A 24,911-nucleotide genomic window follows, 5' to 3' on the forward strand; every position below is an offset into this window, starting at 1 on the left:
CAGGGTTTCGACTTTACAGGGAAAAGCTCGGGACAAGAAGCCTGTAATTCTTTTACTTTTTATTTACTCTGTCTGCGCGCTGGCAACGTAATTTATACATGTGTAAATATTCCCATATCATATCTTGAACGTACAAAAAGTCCTTGCGCGCAGCAGAAATTCTCCACTTCTCCGACGCTACCCTCCACGTGTAAAAGGGATGCAGACACGTATTTTCCAGCGCTAATGGCGAGCTCGTACTCCAGGCGCAAATTGTTACTTCGCTTTTTTCTTATGCCTCCTTTTGAGACAGTCGTTAACACCCCGCATCGGTTTTCTACGGTGGATAATTGTGAACATAAATAATTCAGCAAAGATGTAGTCGAACATACGTGTGTGCATAGGGATATAGTATACAGGTATGTAAATCGCTCAATTCGATAAAAATAAGTTTGTTATTCACTTCCGCTCCCTCGGTCATTCTCTTCTCGCCTTTAGGGATGAGCCTTGGAGCCCGATATTGAGGGGAGGAATCTTTTTCCACGGCCGAAAACAATCACAAACTCTATAAGGCAGGCCGATAATGGCAGAGCTGGAGGATATCGTGTTGTCCTGTCACTCATAATCTCTGGCTTGTCGGTTATCCCATTTGAATATATACCAAATATTTTTTTCCCTTCGCGTTACCGTCGTTTTCAATTCTCTGAGAACTTTACAAGACCGAGTTCCGAACCCTCCTATACGCATACGGGAGCAGCTGTTCCAGAGTAACTTGCACGGATCATTATTCGCAGTTTGTCTGGCTTAGCTTGCACGTTTCGAACCACGACGACCCGAGGGTGTCGACAGGTCGAACAAGCTGCGCCCTCAAACTTGTAGCTGGTACATTGAACTACCAAGAGTTTACATCTGGAATCACTAACTAAAACCGACGAAACACGTCTCAAACTTTTTCTGTGTAATAAGAAAAATTTGTCGATTTGTTGTTTTTGATGAGAAGAATATTTAAACATATTCAAACGTATCACATTGAAAATAAGGATCCGTCGTAAAATTGAGTTGGAATAATACGACAAGGGCTTGCCGGTGGAAAGAGATTCAATCATACATCGAGTTTCAAATGAAGCGGACCTCTCAAGAGTTACGCAAAGTTCACGCTACAAATATTTATAAACCTCGATGAAGAAGAAACTATCAATTTTTCTTCGCAATTAGCGACCAGACGCGCCTTCGTGAAAGTACGGGCTTTTATAGCGAGTGAAATCAATCGACGCTTTCTGTGCAGATATTTACGGCGAAATCAAGCGATTATTTGTATACTAGGAATGAAAGACGCTGACAATTTGTTCACCGCATAGTTAATCGTGTATAATAGCCATAGGATGGTACGGGATGCACGTGTAGTACTCCGTGACAGACTAGTTTTGCGTAATGAAATTTAACGAGCAGTGCGAATATTTATATCCGCTTCTACGTACATCGCGATGGTTGAGCCGGTGCAGTTTCTGGTTACAGTTGGACGTTCAACGTCCCCTGGGCATCGGGCAACGCCTTCGTCGTCTGACGTGCATTATACAAGTGTAATATGATTGAGTGGAACTTTATTCCTTGAGGTACGAATTAGCATAATTGGATCTAGACCCAATGCCAGGAAAATGCATGGTCATGAAAGTACGTACGTTTGGCAAAATATTATATACACGGACAAGTATGATTTATTACTTCACATTTAAAATGCAACACGTGAAGTTTCTTCTTTGCAAGTTATCATTCGTGTGCAGCAAAACGAAGAACTGTTAATTTTTGCTGCACTTATTCGTATTCTTGTATGATGGGGTCAAGTTTGTTGCTTGAAAATAAATTTTACCCCTCACCTAACTTATCGGCATAAACAAAATTTGACCGACGTATCGTATTCGTTAAAATTCAAACGCAGTTTTACATCCAGTGATTTTAGACTTATTTTACAAAGAAAAATCGTATTGACAATGATCGATTCATCGGTTTGCTGAATATTTCATGACGACACAATTCACGAATAATCGAATTGCTCGCTAGGTCTGCTGATTGTGAAATAAATCATGAAAAAAACTTCGAGCCCGAAAATGGCGCAAGTGGATATCCATATCGCTGTAACCAGAGCAGCAAAAGGGGTTGGTAGTTTTAGCATTTAAATTAAGTTCAAAAATGCTCCTGAGCAATCTCGTTAAGGTTCCGTAGTTTTAACGACGCGAGGTGAAATAGAAAGCCAGCCGCGAAGTCAGGTTCCCGTTTCCGTCGCATTCTGACTTCCAGTCGAGCGGATCGCTGCACCCCGCATTTGCCGCTCTATGTCTTCGTCGACCCTTGTGATTTAGGAAGGATGAAGAAAATACCGAGAGGTGATTTATCAACACCATTTGCTTCCCATTCGCGGGCAGCACAACTGCCCCAGAACTACGACGGACGGATGACCACATGAGAAAAAAATTAGGATCCACAACTATGCGGAAAAGTGAGCATTTATAAATAAACTAGCACGGATTTCGTTCCCGATACTTTTGATCAGCTATTTACGGTTATTGTGAGAATGCCGGAAGTGGGATAACAATTTCAAGTATGGGAGAAGAGACAACGAGGCGTTTGATTGAACAACGTCAATAATTCTACAAAAGCTGAATCAATATTTTGGCGATGAATTATTATTTGAGAAATGACCATCGATCACCTACGTCATGAGGGACGTACATCTGTACATACGGTTCATTTATCGGTACAGAATATTTCTTTTCAAGTTGATGAATATTAGCTAGACGAAACAAATCGGTGACTTTTTTTGAAAATCGTGGGGCAAACGCTCATAATATTTACGAATTATTGCGATTTTTATTTTCCGCATACACTTTCGGAAAAAAACTCCCTTAGTATGAAACAATTGTTCCTTGAGATTTCACTCAGCGTTTGGAAATCTTTTATATATGAAATAGTAGACTTAGAATCAAGAAGTTGGGGGAGTAATAATCAAAGATTCAAATTGAGTGGTGATAATCAAGATTCGATGTGCTAAGTAATAACCAGAAAATCGAAGTAGATGATAAGAACCAGAGATTTGAAGTGAACGAAACAATTTGAAAATGCATAAAGAACCAATTTTGATTTACCTATTTTGCATTAAAATCTTTGTCTTTTAAAACAGCTCAGCTCACAATAGAATAAAAAATCTTAAATGTTATTTAGTAACGAAGGTTTATCACAGGGTCCATTTTTTCCTTCTTCCTATTTCTTTCGTGCCTCGAGCACATTTATGAGACTCTATCACTAGACATGTATCGAAAAATTGAACAAACAAGTGTGTGCTGAATTCAACTCTTAAAGAGAACTAACAAGGGTGAAAGTCCAAGGTCAAGTGGAATATAATTGTCGTTTTACGTATACGCGACGAATATTCCATTAGAAAAATTATACTTTGAATACTATATTTCATATCCGAATAGCTGTCCTGACTGGAAATTTTTCTTTTCTCTTAGATCAAATGCCACTTACAGCCTTCTTTAATTCTCCTTTTTAACTGCGATAGTGTTCAGCGTGATAAAATTTCTTCGGTGTCCGGTGATCCGACAGACTTTCAGAAAGACGTATAATTCCGAGAAAAACGGACCGACATGTCCTACTTTAGTGTAAATAATTCATTCTATATTTCCAAAATGTATACTGGTCTCATCGCAGTGAAAGCACACAAAAAGCACAATCTTTGACATCTTTTCCAATTATATAAGGGGGGGAGGGGGGGAGCAGGGGGCAGGTATAAATTTGGACACCGATATTTCGATGGATTTATGATTCAGGCCGGGAAAGCGATAGGCTTACAATGTTTATTCAACCAACGCCGTCGTTGGAAGTGTGCTAGAATTAGCTTCTATAATCTGTATGACGTCAGCTTACTAGTAGTTGGCTTTTAATTAGTGAGGGCTCAATGCGTATTACGCAAATATGTTTGTACGGGCAGACACGCGTACTACGATACGTGGCTAAGCTTTGGTACACCCACTCTCCATGGAAACAATCAAAACGAAAGGACGCACAATATGTTGCCCTCAAGAGGTCGAACATCTGGAGATAGTCACGTGTACAAAGTTGTAGTGTAGTTATCTCGATACGATAATCGGTTCGAGCACCTTGTAATTCAAATTTTTCATCCATGATAAATCGCGAAAAAAGCCAATTCACGGCTATTTTCTCGAGAGGAGAAACTTCAAACCAATTCTTGTACATCGGTTGAAACTCAATCTGTCCAAGCCTTCTCGGCAGCGTTTCAACAACTCGTATTTTATGCCTGAAGTAATTTTTCACTCCCTTAGAGAAAATCTATAAGCCTGTAACAAAAATACAAGCACTTGGTTTTCAAATACACCTGATATATCGCCCACGCATTGCCCATTCCTAACTGTCAACGTCACGTTTGTGCGTATATGTTTTACACGCGTTGTGCATACAATAATTTGACAACTCGCCAGGTTACACTGAAAAACTGAATGAATTTCCACTCAACATAATACGTTATGCAACATAGTCTATCCGTTATAGTTTGAATGAGGAAATAAAACATCAGTGTTGTGAACACGTTTTCGACAGGCTGTAAATTTGTTTATTCAGTTTTTCACACCTCGACCACCTCTGCCAGATTTTGCGCCAACGTTTAGTGTACCTACAATCGCATACACATACGTGTACGTATGTGCATTGCATTTTCTATACAGGGTTATTGAAAAAGCTTGTTAACTACTTAAGTTGATGGCATCTTTTGCACAGGTTGAGTAGCTCTCATCATCTTTATTCCGTTTCATCGAATATAATGAGAATATATTGCTCGCGAGGCGATATTTCAACCTGGACCCTGAAGCTCGGCTTTGCTGACTATACAGTTTCTCCTACTATATGAAGCGGGTATCTTTCCCTCCCATTCATCCGGTTCACGAAATTTCCCAAACACTCGCGGATCGTGTCGTGATTCCAGAAATAGGATTTTGTGAACTTTCGTTTTGGAACAGCACCCCGATATTTTCCAGAAATAACCCGATTCTCATCTTCGATACAAAATCCTAGTAAGATATTTATAGTTTTACGCAGAAGTTTGTAAATCTTGACCTTTTCTAATATTAACTCGATGCCCAAGGAACAGGGTTAACTCAGGATGTAGGATTCTACTGTTAGACCATTTATTTATTACATCTTACGTAGTACGACTCACCACTGATTTATCTCGAGAAGTCTGCTTCGCGGGAAATGATCCCCAATTTCAATGTATCGTCGAACTTTGATTCCTTTGATTGTACAGAAAAAAATTTTGAAATAATAAATGATAAAATCACATTTACTTATGTTTCTTTGGTAGTTTATCGTATAAAAATTGGTCCACTTAATTTATGTTGGCGCGGTAAGCCTTCACCCTTTCATATCCGTTAAAGCGATCGTCAACCTGGAAAATAGAAAATATCTGGTTAATTACTGAAACTTTATAATGATCTCGACAACGTTCAATTTTGTCTTTTGTCTCTGTTTTTGTCCGTCTAGTCGAGTTCACAGTATACCATAATTTCGACTCCAATTTCTGGCGCAACCTCCCTTTCAAATTGATTCTGCGAATGGAGAATTTCCAGAGTCGCGTTCACCGGTTATATGGTTCTAGTTTGCAGCCTGGGCTTGTCTTCTTCGGATGAAAAAAGCAATTTTATCGTGGAAATTTCTAACCACTTTATTTCTTCGTGGTTTAGTGGATTTACACACTTTTCTTTCATGTGGAAAACAAAAACTTCATATTATATGCCTACATTCTTATTATCTTTACAGGTCTGCAACAGACGTGTGTCCGTAGAGATTTTCTTCCTCCAAGTAAATATTAAAGTAGATAAGCTCTGTTCGGCGAACAAATGTCTTTCCACCAGCTGCTTTGGCATCGTATAAATCGCGAAGCAGGCCGCGTGCGAATTGTACATATAAATACTCATTTAATCGACAGCCGAGACTCGGAGTCGGATACCACAATGTAAAGGTATCGCAGTACGTCTGCTGCGATAATAGCAAAGCGAAGTGGTCGCGGCACGCGAGAATTCCTTCGGGAAACGAGGAAGTCTTTGTGCTAAGATCGTTGTCAGATAAAAAGCGCAAACAAGCGGGGCAAGGGTGCTTAGTCGACGTCATGTTTGCTCCGAGGGCGAGCCAAACTCTGGTATTGAGTTGTTGTGCCAGGTGTGCATAGACGCCGTACAAAAAAGATTTCTTGATTTATGTAATATGACATAATAAGTATCGATACTTCGTCTGTGTATTGATCAGACCTGCGAAATGTACGCTCAAAACTTAGTGACGTGATTTTAATTCGAGACATGTCAAAATGTGGGATTGAAAATTGGCACAATCTGGTTGGAATCGTTATATTTTTCTAGATTTTCCCTCTCCTGCTGAATGGAATTTCTCCGAGTGACAAAGAGGTTTTGATTATTCAAAACTTGGATCATGATCGCAACTTCGGTTATTCGCAACATTCCTGAAGAATTCTGAGTGATACTTTGGACATCTGATGAATACTTTTATCGCGTAGTCAGTTTGGCTGACTATTTCCCTTGAAATCTTTGTAACTTTTCCTAATCGACTTTTGCGTGGTAAAGTTGACTTAGGACGAAGTTTTGCCTTATTTCCGTGAACCAGATTCAACCGTCTATTCTTACGTGGAAACTGACGGAACTGGGATTGCTGTTTTGTGCTCAATAATTCACGAGGAGGTCTCCTCACGATCTCACGATTTAGTGCCCCTTGCTCTAGAGAACCATGCAAATTAAGGCCCGAGTAAACTGACCCAGACAGCGAGATACGTAGTCCCTGACCTGAGAGGTGATAAAACGTCCCTACCATGACTATTCCAACCCTCAATTAACGTCCGTTTCCTCATCTTTAGATGTAGCGCTCCGGCATGCTGCATATAATATTGAAGAATTTCAACCGGAGTCTGGAAGCTACAGTCTTCTGGTAGGTGTCAATCTTGATGTCGCTACGTGTGGTATGAATAATTTCGTAGTTTCAGTCTAGGTTCGCTGTTGAATGGCTGAACGTTTCGTGTTTTACCCGGCAAAGTAGCTCACGTCAGGATCACGATCCTGGTGAGTTCCGTCAGTTGAAACCCTCGTGATACAAAACCACGTACCGCGAGAATTCCCTAATGAAAATTTATTCGGCAAATAGACGTGGTAGACCTCACTCAGAATTTGAAACGTTTACCCGCACAGTCACCGCCGATGAAATCGACACGGAAACGTCGCCGTGTAAGCTTTTGAATGCAACACGCCGTGTTCGTATTTACACTGTCTGCAGAAGATACTGAAGAAATGAATTTGATCAATTCTTCAGTGAGTTGCGTCATTCGGCTTACCTTTGTCCTTTCTTATGACCGATATTACCAATCGGGACGAATTATATGTGAGATCCTGTCTAGTTCCATTGACGGTATAATAGCGCGGAAACTCACCCCTGTCGTATCTCCAATCCATTCAATTTTTTCATTCCAACATAACCGATTGTACGGTTTCTTGAGGCGCGTTAAAGCTGCGCAGCGAAAGAGCACGCTGAAAGGGCGAAACGTCGCAAGCGTTTCAATGCACTTTCTAGTCCCTCTCGAGCTTTACGCAGTCTCGTTCTCCGCATGCTCACCCTGCAGAGCTTTTCTCTTCTTTCTCGCGTCGCGTTGTTTCCAGGCGCTACGACTTACCCTCAGCTTTTCAATCTCACCGTGAACCAGGGGCCATTGTTTACCCCCGCTCGCAACGACGCTCGTGTATCTTTCTTGTCGGGACAAATCCTTGTCACTCTCTAACTTTTCCCGTTTATTTACATTCATTTACGGATGTACGTCTATTGTTCACGGGGAATTTATTGTAGGACCTACGAAGCAAAATTCCAGACGGTATAATTTTTCCAGATTTTGCTACAAACAGTATACATACATTTATAGTATGGATTATCAAATGAAGATTTGTTTGCGTATTTCGTCAGAGTCGTAACACTTTTGTTTGGCAATATTTTTTGCGCCGGACGAAGGTTTTTCACATCAATTGAATCAGTTCACAGTGAAATATTCACGTTACTTGATTGTTATTTTTAATACCGTACCGCAAGCTTTTCGTAGAACAGCTGTGAGACTTCTTCAACGTTTCAGCCTTCCGGTATAAAATGTTGAGCCAGCGTAGATGGGACAGAGTTTAGTCAGTCAGAAAAGCTCAAAGGCTTTCGCGTTTGATCAATGTTTTGGAATATTCTTCGGTTTTTCGCGTCGCAGTGGTGTTGAAGGAGAACGTTACTGCATATGAAAAGGGCGCTTTTCGTGCCGTTACCATTAGTCATATTTTTTCTTCGTCCGTCGACGACGCTGTCAGCACGTCATTTTATTTTAGTCTCCAATTTTACTTTTTTTATTTCACGTTTTTCTTTCACCTTGCTCTTTCATTCTTCATACGGGTTTTCATTCTGAGACTTCTATTCGTTTCCTCGTTTTCTATTTCGCCCTTTTGAGAAGCAGCGTGCGAAAATTTTTACGGCACTCCTTGTGCGTTCTCGTGGAAATGAACATTCTGCATTCACGTATATTTTCATCCTTATTTGACTTTGAGAATACTGTATCTTCTCCACGTGCCAGTCAGCCGGTTGTAGGCACGAATTTCTCTTCACAAGATTACGTCTCACTGTGGTTTCTGATATGATATAGGATATAACGGCCGAAGTTATATGAGGTTGAAGTTAGTAACGTTACTTTAACGATTGTTTGGGGATATCGTTAGTTCGCGCCCTTAGGATTGTCTGAAATTCAGCTAATAAATCACAGCAAAGATAAAATGTTCATATTTTGAAAAGCCAACTCTTTGAAAGTCCGTCTAAAATTGTACAACGATTTATTCCATGATGTTTCGTTAGGTTTACGTTATTAACTTCAGCCTCGTGAGTTTACGAAGTGTTACACACGAGTTACGGTACACGTAGGTATGTAGACAATTTGATGGATCACCAAAGTTAGAGAAATTCATATTTGAACAAATATTCGCATGGACCGCTCGACCACCTCATACTGCGAAAGCTCAACTTCGGTAGCAATGCAATTCTACTAATTAGGAAAATTCTCTGGGATTAGGTCGATTATTTTTGACCTCAGCCTGTCGGATAATTGAAATACCTCGGAAATGTTCCTCTGTGATGCGTGAAATTATCCAGGATACTAAGTCTGAAATGGCAAGGGTGTTTGAATTTTAGTAAATCCGCTTAATTACAAGCTTCAAACTACTGCTGTATTTCGAAACTGATTTCCGTTCAGAGGTGAAGGTAGGTGCTTTCGCTACGTACGTCCGGTGAATGCTGTTAATGTACAGATAACAACCCGACGAGTATCATTGTCCTTGGAAAACAAGTCACTGGATAATTTGCAGTTAACTTATCGCACCGGAGTTGACTCTCGAGTTTTGGTCACATACCTACATAAACAGTATTTCGCTTGAGTGAGTTTGCCTCGTATCCCTCACCCGCTCGATGCCAACTTCGAAGAAATAAAATTTGAACATGTCGCACGTGATCAATCATCAGCGGTTTGATTGTCGGACAATGAAAATAAGTGATCTGACAAGACCAAATTATTCAAGTTTACGCGACTGTTACAACGCCGTTGAATCGATTCCGATTTGTTAAAATCAATTCGGACGAGGTAGAACTGTGACGATCCAAAAGTTGTTGCAGCAATTGGAATGAGAATGTTGATAGAATCGACTCATAGTATTTGCAATCAAGAAACCGAGGACGTATTTACGCGTTCGACGAGCGTCTAGGTTTCGGGCTCAACTTCAGGATTAGGATAGTATCATTCGAATCAGAATATCGAACTGTCGCTTCGTTAGACCGTAGAAACTTCTGTCTGACACTTCATTAACGTCAGTTTACTTCACTGAGCCCGGATGTCTATACTGAAAGATTAACGTTTTGCTAATGCATCAGACCATCAACTTGGCCAACTGACGTGTCTTATCCATCTTTCCAGGGAAACTTCAACCCACATTAAGGTACCAGATGAATATCGATCACTGTATCAAGCAACAAAATTCAGTTCGTCTTCTCTCTTTTTGGTTAATCTCTGTGCCGGTAAACGACGTCGTTGATCACGAGATTGTGAACGTGTGGAACGTTTTTTTTCCACATTTGTTGGAAGAACATTCCACGTTTTTTGATCAGTCAACTGCGCGTGGTAAAATTCACATATTCTGTGCTGGTAAGAATTTGTAGGAAATAAAATGTGCTCACGTGTTGAAACGGGACGAGAAACAATTTAGTGACCTACTTTACAATCTGGTATAAGAGTTAAATTACTGCAATTTGGCGGTGAAATTCATACTATAGTGCTACACAGTGATGGGTGATTATTGCAATGATCTGCATGCCGAGTAATGGCAATCTGTATAACAAGGTGATCGTACTTCATTATGAGCAAACAAAGTTTGTATTATTGAAAAATTTAATCAGTGCTAAAAATGTTCCTTCATCTGCACAGGTCAAAATAAACGCATAAGGGATTCGAGAATCTCTCAACTTTCGCATGAATACTGAAATAACCCCCAACGTTTCTGCTCGTGCAAGTTATCCCGTCGGGCATGGAGATATAAATGAAATTTTTACGAATTCAGCCCACGCGCCAGGCTATGCGACCCGGCTTCTAGCGGCGATGTCACTTGAGAAAGATTTTTCACGAAGAAATCGTTTGAAAAAGTAACTTTGGAAGATCAACCGCGGGATAAATATAGACGGGGACCCGATCCGTCTCAAATTTACGCTACATCCGACTATATCGCGACATATACCTGTAAGGCATGCCAGGATTTCACGCACTCCTAATACTCCTCTGTGTTTGTATGGGTGATCCCGCGAAGCTCCGGCAAAGCGCCAACTTCCCTGACTATCATCAACATCCGAGAATAATCTGTGTCCGATACTCGGTAAAAGACGACGACCGTGAAGGCAGCATATATAAATTATTCTTTTTTTTTTCAATAAACATACGCCTGCGGTCCAACTTCAAAATCTTCTTATACAGCAGATTCCATTTGAAAAGCTAATATACAGAGCTTTGAGCGGGTAAGGAGCTTTCGTAATCAGTTTTTCGGACAAAAAAGAAAGGAGTGAAAAAAGGAAGTCTCCCGTGAAAAGAAACTCCTAAGCCGTGTAACAAAGGAACGAAACCTGGGAAATTCAACTCTATATATTATATAAAGTATATACATTCTCACCGAATAAAAACCAAGAGAATAGTATTGTGCCTACAGTGTTGGGTATGGTAGTGTTGAGATTAACCAAAATTAACTGTTGTGGACTACCATAGAACAACTTTTGCTGGTGATTCAGAAATCCACCATGAAATTGTGTTAGATTGACACGAAATTATAGTCCACACTGCATGTTTCCTACAGCGTAACTTTTACGAGGCTGGGAAACGATAGGAAGCATTCGTATCGCCACAGCGTAAAACCTTTCGATCGATTACCGATTGATCAGTTACCTTGGAGTTCAGGATTTCGTTTCACATAACCGCAGAAGGAACAACGTGCACCAGATTGCTCGACGAGCCGTACAAAAAGTACGTGCGTTTATTTAAGTTTCGTGGTTAGGTACGTGACTCTTTTCCGCAGGTACCTAAATCCTCCGGTCATTCGGCGTCGGAGTCAACCGAGCCCCTCTGATTCTCCGTCTTCCAGCGCAATGACATCCGCGGTTTAAAATCACCCGCTCGTATTCCTTGGACGTTCGTTCATTTCCACGTACATCCATATACACAGTATCGCAAACACACGGTCATAGCTTAACGATCCGGCGTACATCTGGACTCAGTCAGTTCGGCGCTGAACTATCGGAGGCATGGCAGGTTTTCCCGATCAATCGTAAACGTCAGCGAGAATTCTATACGACGCGACGCGTAAACTGGCGAGTGGGTCAACGTCAACTGCCGTCGAGGGGACGACTGTCTTCCATCAGTACTTTGTTCCGGCGACCGTCGAGCCGTACGCTTCATCTCTTACGTGATTGATGGTGCACCGAGCTGGGGAGAGCTTTTTCGCTCATCCTTCCGTCATAATCACGGCACTCCGAAGGTCACTTGTCATTCCTTCGAGTGTAGCAAGTGCCATACGGGACCCGCACGGCTCGACTCGACGTAACGTACAAGTCGAGAGTCTTTCATCTGAGCACGAGATTCGCGACGAGATTCACGATCTGGCTCGCAGTGCAGGGCGCGGTAAACGAGCTTAACTAACTTGAAACTACTTTGCCCAAGAGAGAGAGAGGGAGAGAGAGACGAAGGCTCACACATTGTAACACTATCTGCAGTACTTTAGTTCGAGGTCCCTATTCAACGTCGTACCGGTACAACACGCGAAAGCAATCTAGACTCGCGACACGTGTCGCGCAGGAAGCATGCAGTCACCGTCGAGTACTCGTGTATATATATGTGTGTGTATAACACGCATCCGCAATAGTACGGCGTCATAGTATTACGGCCGTCGACCGTGCCAATAAACTTGAGAAGTTCATGAGCAATTCAACCGGCCAAACGACGATGATCAAGCTACACACCGCCGACGCACTACCACGAGTTTCGCGTCACACGGAGAAAACCATTCCAGAGTTTCGCCATCGGATTGAACTCGTATGAGTCGACTTTTTCCCTTCACCTCTCGAAGCATTCTCCAAAGTGATATTTGATTCGACGGAGATAGGCGATCTTCTCCGTCAACGATTTTCGAAACTACGTAGAAAGCGCAGGGAGAAAGGGTCGGTGATGAAACGAATTGGCGGAACTCATATACGTCTGGTACTCGGATCATAATGCACTTTTGTACGAAAAATTTCTTCGCTAGATGGTCAAAACGTTCTAGTGATTGCTGATATTTATGGAAAGGGAAAAATTATTTTTCCAAGAGGGAATAATTGTTCCAACCTCATTCTTACCGTCGGTGTATTCTGCCGTTATTGAAACGGTGACGACACTCCAATATACGACATTGATTGCCGAACAGAGAGTACTGTCATCGTTATTGATCCGACGATTTGGCCCTCTGTCCATTTACACCGGCTCGGTTAATTAACGAGTTCAATTGAAAAGCTGAGCTTATGGGTGGCAAAGGTCAGCTTCAATCATTTCGCCCCGCCAACTCGATTCAAAAATCATCTCGTTACAGCCCCTCCGTGCTTCTTTCACAGTGATATTCACAATGCTATATTCTTCGTCAATGATACGTGAACAGTCGCACGCAGAAATGCCAATTTAGGAACCCTGCTCATCCTTGTCTGAAGTATAAGTCTCAAGATCCATCGTACCGAGTGCTTTGTATACCAACCCTTGATTGATTGATTCCCACGTAATTCAATGGCACAAAAGACTCGTCAAAAGTTTTAGAATTATATCTACATTACACCCCCCAAGTACGAATCTTTGCGTTGAATGCAAATATTCTGGTCATCGGGCAGTGGCAGATATTTTTTATGCTTTGCGGAACGTGTGCATCGAATCGCGTAGTTATCACCTGAGGTTTTTGCTCCGTGGAAGGAACCTTGGAAAAGGTCAGTCGGAGGTCACGCAGAGTGTCGGCATAAAACCCGCGATCTTTGCGTCCGTGACAATCAACCTGCATCGTAAAATATATGAGCAATACATTTGATATTGTTGTTGCAAAGATAACGGATAAACTGAACGTTTACGAGCTGGAACCACCTCATATCCTTATCCTGCAGTTGGGGTAAATATATCTAGAAGAAGGTAACATTTCCCCGCCCATCTGTCTGCGAGAATTCCCGCCCCCGCCTTATAAAGTATGCTTTCAGCGACTGAATCATTAGTAGGAACCGCCTTCTTCGTGAGAGGAAGGTTAATTGTTTAAACCGTCGTTTCCTGCAAATATCATCCGACGACGAGGATAAGAGAAGAAAAAGACTTGATACGCGGTAAAATAGCAACTATGGTTACATGTGTATAAGGAGACTAATATTAGGAGGAAACGAACATTCCACAATACATATTTTGGCCGCTAACCAAACTGATAAAGTAAATACTTGGAACATTAATCGTCGAGTTTTTTGCTACTGCATCGCAGCATATTGACAGAGAAACGTACGTTTCACCTCTTAAAAGAAAAGTCTCGGTCTTCCGTCCAAGTCTGTCGAGATAGACTCAGTTAATGAAAAGATTTTGATTTAAAATAGCAAGACTGATAATTTCTCTGCTGCTTGTGGGTGAAATTTTCGAGATAAACTGAGGAAATGAAGATTACCGGCCTCGATAGCTCATTTCCTGAAACTTTCTTCTCTGCGGAACCAGCAAGTTTGTATCTTAACTAAGAGAAAACTGAATGAGCTGCGAATGAAACAGTATAAATGCGCCAGGAAAATTATACGCAGTAGACGTTTATCTTTTCCGCATACAAAATCGAAAAATAGAAATACATCGTAGGTGATCGGGATGTGAAAAAAGCTTTCTCTAAACCTTCCGTGATATGGAATACAAGCTCGAAAACAGACTCTGATGATTTTTTTTTTTTCTTTGTGTAAAAACACAGCAAACATCATGAAAGTAAATAAAAGGATGAACGAATGCAACTTTGCACATCATTTTTCTCCCACTGAATAATTATTTTTTAATTTTTTTCCAGGACACTTGCGTGTAAAAACAATTATCATGGCTGCTCAATTAACGATAAATAATATATCCTGCGTATAAATGGCGGAACGTTTACCTACAATAGCTGAGGGGAAAAGTGGAAAAGCGAACACGTCTTCAGGTTATAACGCCCGCAGGCATTGAATCTGCAAATACCGGCGCTCTCGGAATTTAAAACAATCACGAATAAACTCGCTCGTTCCAGGCTCTTTCATGAAATAATTATCCAAGGCATCTTGTTGAAAATTAAAAACGCAAATTTGCTGTGAAAATATTACGTGGGCAGCGAAAATAACGAAACGAAATTTCAATTCTTTTAAGCGAAACACGCCACAGATGTATCACTCGGTGACAAAAAAATGTTCGTAATCGTCTCTATTTCCTGGGATATTGGGCCGTGATTTTCGGTAATATATTCTTGATCGATACAGTATCTTGAAAATTACGTACTACAGTATAGTTTTTCCTGCAGAAGAAGAAAAAAATGGGTTCCTTCAATTTCCGATATTGAATTATTCAATATTGCGTGGATTCGAATCACACAATAACCACGGTTTACCTTCAGAAACATTATCAACGACGTTTATTTTCTACGCCTGTATACTTGTATCTACATAACATAATTATCAATTAAAACCAAATTAGAACCATCGTGAGGAAAAATAAACAACTAGAAATACAAAATTCTGTCAGCAATAATTTTCTAATTAATCGACAAAATTCATCCAAGTCCGGAGAAAAATTTTACTGAATAGCATCAATGAAATAGGCGAGTACCCGTTGAAATGAGATAAATTTCTGAAAGCTCGTTTCAAAGTTATGAAGGTTTTAATATCATCCCTTCATTCATGGGAATTGAGATTTCCCTCGACTGCATTACGAGTTTTTATTAAGTTGCACAACTAGCTTCCAGAATGCCATAAAATTTCATGAATGAATTATAATTACTTTAATTAGTTGATAGACATTTTTTTCAACAGTTTTACATCGCTGGAGTCGTAAGAAGGACGCCTTATTATATCCCTTAATAAAAATTAAACACAGGCAGCAAAGAATGTAAAATTCTAGAAACTGATTTTGCAGATATATTTATCGAAGTCCTGTTGAATACTGTAAAATTTTTTTACAAGTATCAGTAACTTGGTTCTTCTTTCTCTATTATTATCACAAAACTATTTGAACAAACGCAGACAATCTGTACTAACTTATCATTCTGACTAAATTCGTGTGTCACATTAAACGCACATCGAAGTGCAAAATCATGGCACATAACTGCATTTTAATACAAAATCTAAGGTACCGATAGTCGGTGGCTATCAAATTGACTGACCCCACTTGCACGGGGGAGAAAAAATTGATGCCTAAAATAAAACCCCGGTCCTATGGGCATCATTTATTTAAACAGTATTTGATTGGACGGAGGGGAGCCAACCCTTGCTATTTATGGATAAATGTATATAGATATATAATTGTTCAACCGCCGACGTATAACGCGAACGGGAATATTTCAGGAATTCACCTGCTAGAACATTTCACCAGCCGGCGAAAAAAATGGACTTACATCACGTGATGAATGCGGTCAAGTGTAACATACGTAAACTGCGAAACCGTCAGCCCTTCGGATTTTTATTGTTTTTTTTTTTTTCTTACGAAAGCTCCCTTCATCCATTAGAGTCCGGGCGGACTTTGTTATTCCCTTTCATTTACTGACCGCAGAGGTAGATTTGGTTTGAAATATTCATGCAAGAATATTGTACCAAGCCTTTGAGAGCTCTGAATGTCTATCAACTCTGCGCCGTTCTACACTTTTATTTTATCCGTCATTAAATTGTGTTTTTTTTTTTATTTCTATTTTTCTTAATGCATTTATATTTCTGCTGCAGATACAGAAATACCTTCTTCGTCCAAGGGAAGGAGACTAAAATGTACGGCATTTTGATCGCGGGGATGCAAAGACGTCGACAAGAGAGTGAGTGTTTTCAATTTTGCATCCGCATCTCGTTACGCGAAGTAAAATTCTTTGTATAATATTGTTAAGGGTATTGAAACAATTTCCGCAGATGGAGTGCGGACGAGAATAGGAAAAAGAGTAACTTCTCGGTAAAAGCTCTCAGAGTCTGTACAATGCCGGCGGATTTTCGCGCATGAATATGTATGCCGTAGATTACCGTAAATATACATCCAGCATATTCTACGACTCTGCATATCGCATAGCTCTGTCCGCAAGCAATTGATTTTCCCCGTGAATTTTCTTCACTTCTTACCGCTCATCTCTTCCCGCCGACGCCAATACGTTTGTTATTCCACATCAATTTTTTTCCATTCATTTATTCATTCTGTCGTCTCGAATAATGAAAAACGAATGACCACCTTTACTAAATTACACGTTAAACTTTCGAGTTTCATAATCGGTTACCGTTCCCTTTAACGCGCCTAATTTGAAGGTCGGCACGCACTGTCTGACTCTGTAACTCGGCGTCACCGCTCGAATATTGCTTCGCCAAACTTCAGACCGACTCCCGTGAAGTTACACTCGAATGATGAATAAGCACGTGCTTTCAGCTAATTGAAATTGGCATTCCCGATGGAATAAAGTCGGCCTCGTCATATGCAAAACCGACCTAGCATCGATCGCTCGTACGAAACGCACGTTCACATGCATACGTTTCAGTGGCCGAGAAGCAAAACGCGGATACCTCAAGTCGTCCCGGCAGCATCCATTCCTAAGACCAGACACCGCGTGCGGAAGAATTTAACGACCTTGCTCTGGTATGGCGTTGACTATATGGAGCTACAATAACTCATTCCCCGGAGAAATTTCCGCGCAACAAATCTCCTACTTCTCTTCCTTCTCGGTCACGAGCTGCGGACGAACTCCAACAGGATTAACGGTGGCACTCGAGTGTTCCTAATTGGATCCGCGACATTTTACGCGGCGAAAAAAAGTTGACGCAAACTGTGATCGTAAGCTGGATATTCATATCCTACGCAAAGAACTACTCCGCGGAAAAGGGTGGCTGACAATTCTACAACGGCGGCGGTTTCCCCTTCAGCTCAAATTCGAACTCTTATCCTATTATAGTCCGTGGCCTCTCCATGTCAGGCTGTAGGTATCCCCACGGCTCTTGTCGTGACCTCTTTACACACGTGGCCCACATGCATACTTATGAAGTCTTCCTTACCGCGGCTCGAATTAATGGTCTGACAAGCTCCAGTCGACACACGGCTAATTAGTCGATACTCCATTCTCGTATACCCGCCAAGATTCGTTTCCGCTTTGCTCCTCTGCAGGATGCGTGCAGTTGGACTATTTGCGTGCGTTTAGAGAATTGCGCATATCGGCTCCCGTTGGCCCGTGCTTTCGACGCCATCATCCATCTTTTCGACACCGGCTATAGTCGTTGAACGAATATAAATTTCATCGTCGTGCCAAGTTTCGGCTGCCGAGAATGTACGTGGAAGCAACCGTTTTCCACTTTGCCTGTAGACTAACTTTCTGGCTTGGAATTCCATTCTGTTTTGGATCTGACCGCATTACGATTATACATGTACCTCAGCATTTCTGTGTGTACAATGCGAGAGGTTGATCCATCGCTCTTCGGCTGTACGATACAGACCGTTTACATACATACACTTGAATTTCAAAGTTTGCTGTGTTACAAAGATTCCGAAAGTGCTGAGTTCCCGTTAAATTTTACTCCCGTATTCGCTCCCTGCTCTATTAGTATTCCCGTTTGATTATACGTATACCCGAAGGTCGGGACGGAACGTTTTCGGCAATAGCCTTGTTAGACGCGTAAGTGTTCGGGTAGGTCGTGATGAACGTAGATCGTATACGAATATTGGCAAAACGATCTGGTCCACGGTGAGACTGAGGCGCTTCCACGTTTAATCTGCTCCACGGTTATGATCGAATGGTAAAATAAACGATTCTTTTTTTTTTTTAATCTTTTTTCTTCTGCGGCTCTAGTAGGTCTGTTTTGAATCGCATCGAGAACGGGATTTACGATCGCTGCTGAATGGGGATCGCTGGCTCGCGTCGCCTCCTCGGCAATCCGCCCTTGCAATAATAGCTAACCAAACAATATTCGCGTAAATTTTGGTACAATATTAGTGTTTGGATAGGTGCTACTAACCGCTCGATACTAAACCGTAGAGTCGAAATAACCGCTCAAACTAGATAATTTCACGCAGCCTGCCGCCTCGCCGGTAGTATAGAATACATGCATCGTGTAATTGCAAATTTTCCTGCAGAATCGATCAAACCGTCCTTTGAACATGCAAAAATTGTTCGGCGTTTTTTTTTTCAAACGTAAAAAACCGCGCCCACAGGGCTTACCGATGCTATTTCAGTTCGCGTGTATAACATTTATAACAAGCCACGTTATTCCTTATACTACTAATCATTTCACCTTTGTGCCTATGGACAGAAACAAACCTCGGAATAATTCATCGTCAAATCTATACGCGGTGAGTCGTGGAAATCTATACCTCGTTGTGACGAATTGAAGAAGTTATGGTCCCACACACGACTTATCACGACATCTATAAGCTGTTTTCACTTTCTCTAACCGAAGCAAATGTCTACCAAGAATGGTATCAAATGATTTAGCGACACACGCTGTCACATATGAAGAAATTACTGCATGTTCCAAGGATTTCTATCTAATTATAATATAATTACGGTACTATTGTCGACCGTTCCTCGGGTTCTTCTGTTTCTCTCCGTTTCTGATACATCTGAACCTAAATCGATTGGAAACTGAATTGAAAATTACGACAATACGTAACGAAGTGCAGTTCTTGACCCGGTACCGTTTGCCGTTTCCTCGGTACGGCGTCGATCAACCTTAATTCGTGTATAAATACGAAGGGTGTGTACACAGCCCCTTTATTCACGTTACACCTGGGATGCATGCGCGATAACGAAACGTTCGTGTCGTATTACGAACTCGCTCTATGTTATACTTACCTATATACCGTGTGTTACTAGTGCGATATATTTATACATCACGCCCCTAGCAAGGGCAGAATCGGACATTGATTATTATAAATTACTCGGTACGGCCAGGGCTAGGGGTGGGCAGCAATGCTATTGATTGGTCGGTTCCTTCAATATTATTTATTCAACGACAGCAGAAACAACGCGCGCCTATGCCGGATAAGTTGAAAGAGCACTATACGCAATTAGGCTCACTACGTGCTTGCCTGACTGCCGCCTTAATCTACGTAATATACCTTTCTCGCAACACGCGGATATAATTTAATACCGCGTACACGGGTATCGTCCCCTGTCCTGCGTATATAATGTATAAATACACCCTCCTGTGCATTACACGCTGCTCAAACAACGCAGACCTGCAGGCGTGTTCGCGAGCTTGCGGGAGCTGTATGACAATGAGCTTATCTATCGCGGATTCGATTTTCTTTTTGCATTCGTAGTTTCTGATTGAAAAATAAAAGCGAAATATAATTCCGTGAGAACTATTCGTGACACGTCGTTTCTGCAACGCGAAGAGATCGAGAGACCTAGTTGAAGTACACGCTTATCGAGGGTCTGCTCTTTCCCGTCCACGTGGTGCAAGCTCGATAAGTTTAAAAATTAAATTTCACGCCCTGCAGTTCTTTGCCAGATATTACGAGCTGTGCTTCGCGAAATTGCGAATTTCTTACAAGGGGTGAAAGTGTCAATGCCGTTTCATTAAAGCAGAACTGTCGCGGTCGGTTTGAGCGCGCGCCAACGGGCAATGGATCTTGAATGGACCTAGGGATCAAGGGAATCGCCCGCGGTTCCGTCGGTGGGTCGCGGTACGTTTCTGCTTCTTGACCGGAACCCTCGAAGGGTTGATTCGGTCACGTGTACACAAAGCCGTCTGACGTACAACGGGCCGGGTTGGATAATGTTGATAAACGCAGCTGACCGGAAAAGTTGCGATTTCGATAACACATTGCGGTAAAGGAGGTGAAAAAATTGCGAGGTCTTTTCCCGGAGTTGAACTGCCGGTTCTCCATCGCGGCAATTCGACACGGACAATACACCGACTGTGTGTGAAAATGAGGGGGAAGCTTTTAACGCACCTTTTAGCAAACGTGCTTGCCATTAGTTACTCGCGGTTATGTAATGAGAGGAGCAGGGGAAATAATCGAGGAGAGATCAAAAAAAAAAGCATTAAAAGAAGGTGGCGGCGATAACAATCGCCGTTGTTTCCTATCTAAATTCTGCATCAACGGTGACGTCTGCAGCTCGCGAAGTTTAAATCTATCTATACGCCACTGGCTGCTACAACGTTATAAATAAGTCAGTACTTTCAGAAGCATCGGAGAATATGCGTCACACCGTATGGCAGAAAAAAAGAAGAGGAAAGAGACAGAGGTAAAAAAGTTCTTCCGAGTTGGTCGAGATGAGGACATTTGACCGAATGAATCTTTCATTTTTCCAACCTTTACTTCTGTTTACTCCTACTTCCGGCACCACGTCACGCGGCGGGGAGGGATTAGTCTTGAAGTTAAATTTATATCCGTCTCTGGGTCGTATTTGTATATTTTACAGATGCATATTATGGTATGTAAATTATCGACGGCGTCGAAAGCTTAGTTTAATGGGGGAGCGGCAGTTGAGGGGAAATATTCTACCGATTTATATCTACAGGGAATATAAGACAAAGCTATTTTTTATGTCTTCAAATCGGCTTACCGTGTTGTTTTCTATTTCTTTCTGTTTTTTAGATGATAATGGCAATCTGGTAAAGCTTTAGCCTGCACATGGTCACCGTTTTCTATTTTTTTTTTCTTGTTCTTTGGTCTTTCTTTTCTTGATTAATGTACTTTATTATAATTCGTTTCTTGTTTCTTTCTTCCTTTTCTCTGGTTTAAAATTTGTTTTTCTTTTTTTTTCGGATTTTGTATTCGATTTTTTTTTTGTTTTTTATTGCGCAAAATATAGACAATTGACAAATGGTTTTTTTCGGTTCTCCCTTAAAGCTGATTTTTGTTTTCCGTTTTGTGGATTTTTTTGATTTTTTTTATTTTCTGTTGCTTGGTGTTGTTTTTCGTTCTTTCGTTTTCAGGTATAAGGCATGTTATACTCCACACGTTCGATATGAATTGATATAATACGCATGTGTGTATATTAATATACCATCACGCCCGAATGGTTGTCTTTTTTTTTTGTTTCTTTTGTTTTTCTAATTTTTTTATTTACGCGTTCAGTTCCGTAACGCTTGGAGCAATGATATAACAAGCGGGGACTGAATAGTTGCAGTGCAGGCGACGGCACTAACAGCGTTACACACTTTCGGACACGCGGCGCAACACGTCGTGGGCTCAGCCGGCGCGCACAACGTCAACACTAACTCAAGCCAGAAACGTGGTGGACGTCGCGACGCACTCTCGAGGTCCGTCGGGCGCCGTCGGCTCGTCGACGCGCGCCTCCAACGACCATCGGCAGCAAGCAGCGGCGCCCGTCGTCGTCATGACGACGCAAACTCAAAAATATATCCTTACTCGTCGTCGTTATTCGGCTACGTGCACTAATACATACAATAGTACCGATTCGTTTGTTTAGGTAAATTAATAGCGCCGAGTACCGCTGTTATTACTCGTCTCATTTCACGCGAAACGCCCGTCGAAGTTACAAGCATGCAATGACTGAGTAGGTTTTGATTACTCTTCTGCACCAGTTCAACAGATGAATCTCAAGCGAAAGCTCATGAATTTCAACCGAAAGCTCCCGGGCGCTGATCGCTCCAAGTCACCGGTAAACGTGGGTGTACCCAACAGTCATTCCAGAGAACCAGACCCCTAAACCTTCACCCTTTCCCTCCTTACCGCAAAGAAATTTATTTTCACAAGAGTCGTGGTATTTCAAAGATTTACTGTTTTAGGAGATAAGTGTATACGAATACACACGTATATGTGTGTATATATGTGTAGATGTGTGTACGCACGGATGGATCTGCCCGCTCACGCGTTTCACTCTATGGCATATGTTCCTTAAACAACTCGGAGAAGCTTTTTGCCATGAAATTAAGTTAGTACATCTGGATTGACAGCTTGTTTGAAAACTGTATCTCGTTGAAGAATATGAATTTATTTGTTGGACTGAGTGTTCTTTGTCGTTTATTTATCTTTTTTTCTCTCCATCGGCATATCGTGAGTGAGGAATTGGTGCGGTCTTTATTTTTATTTATGCATTCGAGTCATTTTCACTGAGAAATTACCATCTCATATCGAGATCGATCAAATAATTGATCACAGAGTAGCGGCTTATGTTGTACTCATCAATCGGTGATAGAACCGTTAGGGATCGGTATCACTGGTGTATACACTCGTTTACGGAGTGAAATTTATCAATTCGAAATATCAATTGTATTGGATTATTACGGATCGGTAAAAAGCACTGCTAAGCTTGTGCACGTAAAATGGATGAAAATTCAAGCTACCGAGCAAGATTTAATATCGATTATTGAGATGTGGATTCAAAATTCATACTATTCCACGAAATCTTTAAAATTTTGAAGTCTACAGTACGCAATTTGTCAAAGTGGGTAACCATTTCAGTGAGTTAATTATTATTTCAGTATCGTCACTAACAAAAATAGTACAAATGAAGTGCGGCAGTTACTCAAACGAATCAGAAACTTCCTCCGAATATTTTGTGGGATATAATATTGACGAAACGATTTTGCGTTGTTTTACCGTTTTTTTTTTTTTATATATATCCCATGACTTTGATAAACTGAAAGAATATTCAAAACCAATTAAAGTGATTGATAACATTTCCATTTTTCAATGATAGCGAAAAAACACGGCAATCATACAATGGAAAATTTTATTCCATTAATAAAGGGAAAAAATCCTTCCGACATTAAATTACCCTAAATTTTGTGGAAATAATTCCTTGATAAAACGGTTTATGGAGAGTAGCCTGATTCGAGAAGTATTGCTTTGAGGCACGGCGTGTTACGGCGAAACTTGAGAAGCCATCGAGGGAGAATTTCCTACCTAAGTTTGTTGAAACGACAAGGAATTTATACCCGCATACGTGGCTACATATTAACGTATAATTGCCCGTGACGTACTTGACGTTTTACGACTTCTTTTTTTTCATTATACAAATGGGACGTCATTTTTTCATGTTACGAGGCAATATTATACGTACGTTATATATATATATATATGTATATAAAAATATATGCCGATATTTTTAATATATTTTTTTCACTGTTCTGTTCTCTTGTCCCGAGTTTACGACTCGTGTGAGAGGTAATTTATAACTGAAACATTGCCGTTAAGTGGCAAAACAAAAAAAAAAAAGAAAAACTAGCGCAGCAATTCGTCGAACGGTTTCATTTTATTTTACACAATTTCACGCCATAAGACAAACAATTACCTTTTCACTCAATTACATCTACGCGTATAAATATCTGCACAGTCTGCAAAATTCATGTGCTCTTCTGAAAATTTAAATATTCACGGTTGAGGTACCGTATTTACCGTACAAATCAATACTACTCAATCAACTGAAGTCAATTAGCCAATGGAAACAATTTATTGACCGTATGAATCTCTTGGAGTATAAAACGTACAGATCTATAGACATTCGTCACATTTTCGTCCAAAACACGGACCCAGATCGGTACCAATTAGAACGCAGCTTCTATTTTTTACTTCAAATCTGCTGGACGATCAAACGTTTAACAAATTTCCAGAGAGTGAAAATAAAGGTGAAATAACTTTGTTTACCATAAAACAAACGTGTAATATACAAAGGTGAATTGAATCACATTGAACTGCGGGGGAAAGATTCTTTCATGGCAGAAGCGAACAACGGGATATCATTTCGTTCCCCTTTTTTTTATTGGCTTGAGTTAAACATAATTTCTAACCAATCCTCACTCTGAGCGTGAAAAAGTAAGCTCCACCTCCTCTGAATTTTTGATCCGTTTGATTCCCCGCCGGCTTTGTTATCGGGGCGACAGAGTTTATTATGAACCGGTATTACTAATTAAATTATTAACACCCTAGCTTTGTTTATGTTAATGAACCGTAATTAAACGGCGTAATAAATCGAACGATTGTATTATAATATTCATTATTTTTATCATGCAACAAATCGTGAATGAAACACCAGTTTGTGGATCTAGAATTGTTAAATAATAATACGCACAAGCAATTATAACCATAGAGTAATGATGGAATTGTGATTTTTATTTTGTATCCACACGGA

At 40.9% G+C, this 24,911-nt stretch overlaps 1 protein-coding gene and 1 long non-coding RNA gene across 3 annotated transcripts in view; one reads left to right on the forward strand and one right to left on the reverse strand.

Moving 5' to 3' along the window:
* Positions 1 to 22,075, reverse strand: part of LOC124307886 (small conductance calcium-activated potassium channel protein) — a 155,171-nt gene extending 133,096 nt beyond the window's left edge. For both annotated transcript variants that reach the window (XM_046770044.1, XM_046770043.1), the window contains exons 1-2: positions 21,378 to 22,075; positions 5,207 to 5,434 (exon numbers count right to left, since the gene is read on the reverse strand). The gene's annotated coding sequence lies outside the window, so the exon portion shown is untranslated. The remainder of the gene's footprint in view (positions 1 to 5,206; positions 5,435 to 21,377) is intronic.
* Positions 1 to 24,911, forward strand: part of LOC124307892 (uncharacterized) — a 159,237-nt gene that overhangs the window by 118,507 nt on the left and 15,819 nt on the right. The window contains exon 2 of the long non-coding RNA XR_006908882.1: positions 16,567 to 16,652. This is a non-coding gene — a long non-coding RNA (uncharacterized LOC124307892). The remainder of the gene's footprint in view (positions 1 to 16,566; positions 16,653 to 24,911) is intronic.

The sequence above is a fragment of the Neodiprion virginianus genome, chromosome 6, assembly GCF_021901495.1.
Source record: "Neodiprion virginianus isolate iyNeoVirg1 chromosome 6, iyNeoVirg1.1, whole genome shotgun sequence".
In the NCBI taxonomy this organism is placed as follows: Eukaryota; Metazoa; Arthropoda; class Insecta; order Hymenoptera; family Diprionidae; genus Neodiprion; species Neodiprion virginianus.